Raw genomic sequence first — 8,790 nt, 5'->3', positions numbered from 1 at the left:
AGGTCACCGTGGTGAGTTAAATGTAAATGGTTTCCGGATGATAACTTGAGTTAGAAATGAGATTTTGGTGTCTAACTTTGGAAGAGGGTTGCCCTTGGGAGAAGGAAAGTTGGGATTGGTTTTGGGGTCAAAAGGTCAAAGGTCAAGGTCAGCATGGTGAGATAAAGGTAAATGGTTTCCGGATGATAACTTGAGTGAGAAATGAGATTTTGGTGTCTAACTTTGATAGGGGGTTGCCCTTGGGAGTAGGCAAGTTGGGATTGGTTTTGGGGTCACAAGGTCAAAGGTCAAGGTCACCGTGGTGAGTTAAATGTAAATGGTTTCAGGATGATAACTTGAGTTAGAAATGAGATTTTGGTGTCTAACTTTGGTAGAGGGTTGCCCTTGGGAGTAGGCAAGTTGGGATTGGTTTTGGGGTCAAAAGGTCAAAGGTCAAGGTCACCGTGGTGAGTTAAATGTAAATGGTTTCAGGATGATAACTTGAGTTAGAAATGAGATTTTGGTGTCTAACTTTGGTAGAGGGTTGCCCTTGGGAGTAGGCAAGTTGGGATTGGTTTTGGGGTCAAAAGGTCAAAGGTCAAGGTCACCGTGGTGAGTTAAATGTAAATGGTTTCAGGATGATAACTTGAGTTAGAAATGAGATTTTGGTGTCTAACTTTGGTAGAGGGTTGCCCTTGGGAGTAGGCAAGTTGGGATTGGTTTTGGGGTCAAAAGGTCAAAGGTCAAAGTCACCATTGTGAGTTAAAGGTAAATGGTTTCCGGATGATAACTTGAGTTAGAAATGCGATTTTGGTGTCTAACTTTGGAAGAGGGTTCCCCTTTGGAGAAGGCAAGTTGGGATTGGTTTTGGGGTCAAAAGGTCAAAGGTCAAGGTCAGCATGGTGAGATAAAGGTAAATGGTTTCCGGATGATAACTTGAGTTAGAAATGAGATCTTGGTGTCTGACTGAGGTAGGGGTTTGCCCTTGGGTACAGGCAAGTTGGGATTGGTTTTGGGGTCAAAAGGTCAAAGGTCAAGGTCACCGTGGTGAGTTCAATGTAAATGGTTCCGAATGATAACTTGAGTTAGAAATGAAATGTTGGTGTCTAACTTCGGTAGGGGGTTTCCCATTGGTACAGGCATGTTGGGACTGGTTCTGGGGTCAAAGGCCAAAGGTCAAGGTCACCACGTTGAGTTAAAGGTTAATGGTTTCCGGATGATAACTTGACTCTGGCTGAGGGGTTTCAACAGCAACGCTGTTATTTTTATATTTCTTTTTATTTTAACTGTCGATTTAAGAGTAGGTCTAAAACATTTCAAAGCTTCGAGGCAATAAGCGAACTCGAACATGGCCTGCACACGCTTAAAACTTCAGGTTGACAATATACCTCTGCTTTAAAACATGCACAGGACGTTCACAATGTACATGTACATGCAAGTACGTTGTACATACACACATACATCGTATGTCAGTCAGCCCGCAGCGCTCGCGCACGTGTTGCTGAGGTCAAATCCTGACCACAGTGACCATTTTAGCCGATTTTCGGCTAACTTTGACAGACTTTATGTTCATGAATAGTCAGAGACGTATTATTGATAAAAAAAAAAATCATAATGCGGAAAAGCCCTATGTTCTGTTGCAAACAGACATAGATCTCTAGTTGTTATTTTTTTTTTCTCATTTTTTTCTTTTTCCACTTTTTTTCCCATAGGATAACACGTGTTTTCGTTCTACAAGTCACTTTTGGACTTTTTTCAAATCCGATCGACTTCAAACCTGGCACACACTTGGACCACCATCTGAAGATGTATGCCGAAACTTTTCGTCATCATGACGTCATCACGTGTGACGTGACGTCATCCTAAAAGAGCATACTTTAAGGCCCTATATCTACAGAACCGGAAGTCCGATTTGGTTCAAACTTGGTATGCAAGTATTCCGGGACGTGTTATAGATGAAAATTGCAGTGACGTCATGATGATGTCATCGTGTGATTTTATATAAATTATTCAATTTTTGGACCTTTTACTCATATCGCATAAACGGAATGTGGTAAATTCGAAATTCTTTTTGTAACAGGTTTGTTAGGTCATAGATAGATGCACAAAATTTCGTAAAATGTGTGACGTCATCATGACGTCATCAAAAACGTGATTTTTTGATTCACATATAAGGGTATGTCCGATCGTTATAAAACTTGGTGGGTAGGTAGGTATAGATAACAGCATTCCAAATCTGAAGTGACGTCATCATGACGTCATCATCTGATTTTTTATGAATTTTTCAAATTTTAATATGTTCTTCAAATTTTGCAAAAATTATATAAAATATGGTCCGATCGACTTCAAACCTGGCACACACTTAAACAACCATCTGGAGATGTTTGCCGAATCATGACGTCATCATGACGTCATCATGTGTTACATGACGTCATCCTAAAAGTGCATACTTTAAGGCCCTATATCTACAGAATCGGAAGTCCAATTGGGTTCAAACTTGGTATGCAAGTATCCCGGGACAAGTTGTAGACAAAAATTGCAGTGACGTCACGATGACGTCATGTGAGTTTATATAAATTATGCAATTTTTGGACCTTTTACTCAAATCTCATGAATGGAGCATTGTAAATTCAAAATTCTTTTTGTAACATGTTTGTCAAGTGAAAGACAGATACACAAAATTTCATAAATGTGTGACGTCATCATGACATCATCAAAAATGTGATTTTGTGATTCACATATATAAGGGTATGTCCGATCGTTATGAAACTTGGTGGGTAGGTAGGTACAGATAAAAGCATTCAAAATCTGAAGTGACGTCATCATGACGTCAGAGAACCTGATGTCCGATTGGGTTCAATGTCGGTATGCAGATATTCCAGGAAGTGTTGTAGACAAAAATTGCAGTGACGTCACGATGACGTCATCATGTGATTTTATATGAATTATTCAATTTTTGGACCTTTTACTCATATCTCATCAATGCAACGTGGTTAAATCGAAATTCTTTTTTGCAAAAGGTTTGTTAGGTCGTAAATAGATACAGAACATTTCTAAAAATATGTGCCGTTATCATGACGAAATGAAAAATGTTTTTTTTTTTTTTATACATAGGATGGACACTTTTTGCATAGAATACGCATGAACATGTTCATTCGACCTGGATGAAGCTCCTTTACGGCAGTCATTAATAAAACGGTCGAAACAGCTCAGTGTTTGTCCACAAACACATTTCTAGTTTCTTTTTTTTTTTTTTTTTTCCACTTTTCCCCATAGGTTTTGTACACGTTTTTATTCTACAAGCCACTTTGGCAATTATTTTTAATCCGATCAACTGTAAACTATAGTTATTAACCATCATCTGAAGATGTATGCCGAAACTTTTCGTCATGCTGACGTCATCACGCGATTTATTATAGAATTTTGAATATTTAATTTTTCCCATAGACTTTGTACACAGAAATTTAAAAAAATTGCTGATTTTCAGAGGGCATTTTCGACTCTTTGCCAGTAATTCATTTACACCACTCTTTGTCCAAGCAAAGACCCAATTCAAACAACATTGTGTAATGATGACGTCATGATGACGTCATCCGGTGTTTATTTATAGGTAATTAATTAATTGTGACACCTTTAATATTTAAAAATGCATAAGAAATCAACCGTACGCGTCCGCAGCATTCTGTTGCCGGCAAGTGGTAGAGTAGGTTGAGGTCTTTCATTCAGTGTGCGTGCAATCAGGTGACCCTTGCTTCCGGTCGAAAAAGGCCAAAACCGGAAGTGGCTTATTATTTAAAAGTGGTAATAGATATGAACTTGCTTTCAATGGTGTTAGTCTTTCGGCTGATAGTATTCTTCAAATCATCTACCGATGACGTCATGCAATCTTCGAGCGCCCTCTAGCGACAGGTTAAAAAATTTCAAAAATGTATTTTGAATATGGATTTTAAAAGTTACCTACTCCCCAATTCCTTTCATCCCATAAAGCTTTTAAACAAAAATAGATTTTTTGACTGTGGACACTTGCATGAAGTATATTTACATTGTACATACTTGTATCTTTGATAACTTCATTTACAGCCTGTGTACCACAGTCATCTAAGAAAATCATGCCGGAGAACATCGCTGAAGAATGTCAGCAAGAAGTTGGCATTGACACACACAGAGAAGGAGAATCCATTATGTACCGGAATTTAGTAAGTTATTTAATTCTAACTTCCTAGGCATTTTCGCTGGGATGCTACAAAATCCTCCAACTGCCTCCATGTGAAAATTGCATACAGCCTCATACAATCCTCCAAAATCATCCGTTATTTCTTGAATATGGTCCTTGGAGGGGTGACCACTGCCTCAATCCTGCAAAACCCATCAGCAATCACTGTCAATATGTTGAGGCAGAGCCAGTGTCACATTCTGGAGCAGTGCAGAGGATTTTAAGTATGCACGGCTGAGACAGCACAAGGTTTGGTCTTAGACCTTGACATCCTCCAACATCAGCCACACATTTTGGCCTTAGCCTCAATCCTCGACCTCAGTACTATGCTCAACATTAGTCAGGACTGCCGCTGGCCAGCACTGGTCATATATCGCGCACACGGCGCACTGTCAGCATGCATGACTGCCCTGTGTGGCGGGCAACAATTAAACCACGTGCTGCGGCTGCACAAAGGATATAGATTTTCTCACCAGATATGAAAAGACCAATGTCTGAACTAACCACAGCCGAAGGGAAATTATTCTGAGTGCCCTGGCAAGTGCTATTTTGGAGGGTTAAAAATGGGGTAAAAATGCAATTTTGCTAGTTGTAAAAACATGCTTTATTGTAGGGCCTAAAAATGATATAAAGGTGATTTTTACCCCTCAGCCGAGAGACTCGAGGGGTATTGTCATCGCCTAGGGCGGACGTCCGGACGTCCGTCCAGGCAGCTTAGTTTCCGGATGATACCTTGAGTTAGAAATGTGATTTGGGGTTGTAACTTCGGTAAGGGGTTGCCCTTGGGAGTAGGCAAGTTGGGATTGGTTTTGGGTTCAAAAGGTCAAAGGTCAAGGTCACTGTGGTGAGTTAAACGTAAATGGTTTCCGGATGATAACTTGAGTTGGAAATGAGATTTTGCTGTCTAACTGTGGTAGGGGGTTGCCTTTGGGAGTAGGCAAGTTGGGATTGGTTTTGTCGTCCAAAGGTCAAGGTCACCGTGGTGAGTTAAAGGTAAATGGTTTCCGGATGATAACTTGAGTTGGAAATGAGATTTTGCTGTCTAACTTTGGTAGGGGGTTGCCCCTGGGTACAGGCAAGTTGGGATTGGTTTTGGGGTCAAAAGGTCAAGGTCACCATATTGAGTTAAAGTATCATGGTTTCCGGATGATAACTTGACTCTGGCTGAGGGGTTTCAACAGCGAAGCTGTTATTTTTCAGAAATGTTTCTATTTTTTTCTTGTAAGGGTAAGGATGATACTTTGTCGTGATATAGTTACTTTTGTGACATTACTTCGCAGTTTGGCTTGATGACCTTTAAAAATAACGCAAAAAAATGACATATCAATTCCTTTTCGCTCTTTTTCAATGCAACCGCTCGAACATCCCCCGTTGGAACGATACATGGAATCAGCGGGGTATTTTCAGTTTTTATGTCATCAAACTAACAAACGTGGTAAAAGTTTTCGTCCTTAATCGAGTATTATGAAGATATAATATGCTTCCAATTAATGTGATTTATATTAGAAAAGAAGCCGATTAAACTCTGTCATTTTTTAGATAAACTTCACAGCTCTCCCCAGTTTTTGGTTCAAATTTGTGTGTAAAGTCGCTTTTCCGCTCAGTTTATGCCGCACTGACCATCTTCAACTCGCCATAACTTCCGCTACCGCCCTCCTTTGACTTTCTTAATCGCACAGTAGACTTGGTGATTCATAAGCTAACTACCGGTATCAATGTAAAATTCATCATGATTGGGCAATGTTAACCACCGTCCAAAATAAGACGAAGAATATCCATCCAATAAAGTAGGCTCTTTGATCCATGGACAACTATACACAATGCAGTGGGCCACTTCCTCGCTCGTGTGTTCTGGTCTGCGTGACGGTGTGCTGAAATTTGTATCCTTGTGGAGACACGCACACAATAGGGAACAAAACATTGTAAAGGTCTTCACAGGGAAATTTCTATACATGTAGATGAATAGGTCTCCACAAGGTTTTCACGAAATAGATATATGGATTTTACTCAAAAACTAGGAATTTCCAAGATGGGTTAATCTGTCGCAAATGGAAGAGTTTTAAAAAGAGGGATATTAAGTCCAAATTTCAGCCAAGGAAATTAATTCTGGTTAAAACAAGAGCATTTTGAAACTTTACTTTCAAAATCAAAAACTTTACTACACGAGAACAAAGAAATGTCTCCACAAGGATACAAATTTGAGAGTGGGTGTGTTTACACAATGCTCAAGGCCAAAGATTAAGAGATGAGAGTGCAGGCATAGCAGTTTTAAGAGGAGCGTTTTTACTATGGAAGGAATTGAAATGAATTTGTGCAGCCTCAAAATTGCAAAAGAATGGCCAAAACACATAATGGCCTGTAACCATGGCAACGGGCAAAATAAAAGTTTAAAAAGTCTATTTTGGTTACTTGCTCCCCAAGTCGTTTCATCCCACAAAGTATTACAAAATTCGATTTTTTTTTTTTTTTTTAGCGTGGACACTTATTTACACGAAATATGAAGTATTTACACGAAATTACTCTTAAAAGGTACAACTAAAGGGAACTTGTCTATCCCGCAAACATGAAACTCCAGCACCATCAGTTCATACATCATATGCTGAGTTCATTGATGACAATTCAAATGTTTATTTCTCAATGTCATCATCTACTACATGTACAATTATTTACGGTACAATTTTTTACATAACAAAATAGAGATTCCTCCTTCAAATTGTGCTGTCCCTTACCAAACTTGACTGCAGTCATTTAGCATTCCTTTAGCATGCAATTAACATGCGAATGCTATGAGAACTGCCATTTGATAGCATTCACAAAAAGCCATGTCTGTACTTCCTAAAAGCATTTTTCATAGCATTCCTTGAGGATAGCAATCAGATAGCAGTTTTATAGCATGTCAGAAGCCCGAATTATGTAAATGAGCTATAGCATTCGCATGCTATGGAGAATGCTATTTAGGCATGCAAACGTGAATGCTATAACAGCATTCGCATGCTATGAGAATAGCATTCGCATGCTATGAGAATAGCATTCGCATGCTATGAGAATAGCATTCGCATGCTATGATGCATGCTATGTGAATGCTATCATGACTGCTATATCGTGACATGGACAGGGGCATCCTACAACATACATTTTCAATGTCACAATTTATACCAAAAATTACTTGTGTTATATCAGCTTTAATAATTTCATGTATTGAACCATATTTAACACAGCTAACACCATTTTGAAATTTAATAGACCTATGTATACAGACTGTGATCAAAATATATGAAATAAGAAAATTGTTCTTTAAGACTTTATCAGCCTCAGAATTGCTGTACAAACATGGGGACACTCTTTGTTTTTGTTTAACATTGTCATGCTTATAAAAGCAATGGCCAGAAATTTAATGCAACAATTCTCTGCTTATAATTTGAATTATCTTTGAAGCAACCAGTAGTCACTTTTATGCCAGTTGGCATCACAATTAAAACAGTTATCATCCGATATCCAGCTGATTCAAAAATTCAATCAATTGGATGAAGGAATGTTCAACATCACATACACCATGAACACTAACATAATCAAAGCCAGAATAAAATTGTCTTTATCTAGCCAAAAACTGAATACCCACCATGTAGGAATATAGACCCATTGGTAGTACAAACTGTAGACTTACCAAATACAAGCAGTTTGTGAGTGTGTTGCATACATGTGTATGGAGGCTCCATATTGCTTGGTTCAACTGTTGCTTTTAAGTTGTCAATTCCAAAGACTTTCAGCCAGTCATCCAGTGTATTTTGTCATGTACATGTACAACAATGTACAGGTTGAGTGCATGCATGTGAACATGAAATTATATCCACAAGCATTCATGCCATAAGGTAATGTCCATGCTTTCTACAATTTCTTGCAAAACTATGTGCAGCCTACTGCACTCTGCACTGACAATATTCAACTGACTGCAGTTTTCAAATTTCCCACACTGACTGTTAATCTGTGGAATGTACAAGGCCATCACTGATCATGTGACTTGTAGTCCATGATATGATTGGCTTATATATTGAAATGCTATTGTGCAGGCTATGTTTAGCCACGGAATGCTATACTTTAAAATTATTTTACAATTGACTGCTAAATTGGAATGCTGTACTCAATTTGCAGTCCTCCCTCTTTCACTTGCATGTTATGCAGAATGCTTTGAAGCTCGCATGCTATTTGGAATGCTATTTTCATTCTGCATGCTATTGAGAATGCTATATGGACTGCAAAAGTTAGCAGTCATCCAGTCATCATTTTCTGTGAATGCTATGTGGATGCTATAATAGCATGCACATGCTGTTTAAATGCTATTGAACTGCTATGCACATGCTATTATAGCAGTCTAGTTTGGTAAGGGGTAGTAGATGGAAATAAATTGCAATTGCCGATGACTTTTTCTGTTAGAGACCTGTGCAACCATGTATGATATGAATCTTATGATTGTTTTACAATTTGTCTTGCCGGTGATCTGCCGGTGTTTTATTTACAAAAATAAAATCAAAACTACCTATCCTTAAAATAGAAACTGGTCTTAATTAGAAATTTAAAACCAAGACAATTTTTTGAAAATA

General features: G+C 38.5%; 1 protein-coding gene across 1 annotated transcript in view; it reads left to right on the top strand.

Annotated features, from left to right (window-relative positions):
* Nucleotides 1-3,859: 3,859 nt before the first annotated feature.
* Nucleotides 3,860-8,790, top strand: part of LOC119722062 — a 64,034-nt gene continuing 59,103 nt past the window's right edge. Inside the window, exon 1 of the mRNA XM_038192051.1 lies at nucleotides 3,860-4,175. The gene's annotated coding sequence lies outside the window, so the exon portion shown is untranslated. The remainder of the gene's footprint in view (nucleotides 4,176-8,790) is intronic.

Source organism: Patiria miniata, unplaced genomic scaffold (assembly GCF_015706575.1).
Source record: "Patiria miniata isolate m_02_andy unplaced genomic scaffold, ASM1570657v1 HiC_scaffold_14, whole genome shotgun sequence".
Taxonomy (NCBI): domain Eukaryota; kingdom Metazoa; phylum Echinodermata; class Asteroidea; order Valvatida; family Asterinidae; genus Patiria; species Patiria miniata.
Note: the sequence above shows the minus strand (reverse complement) of the source record. Positions and strands in the feature narration are given on the sequence as shown.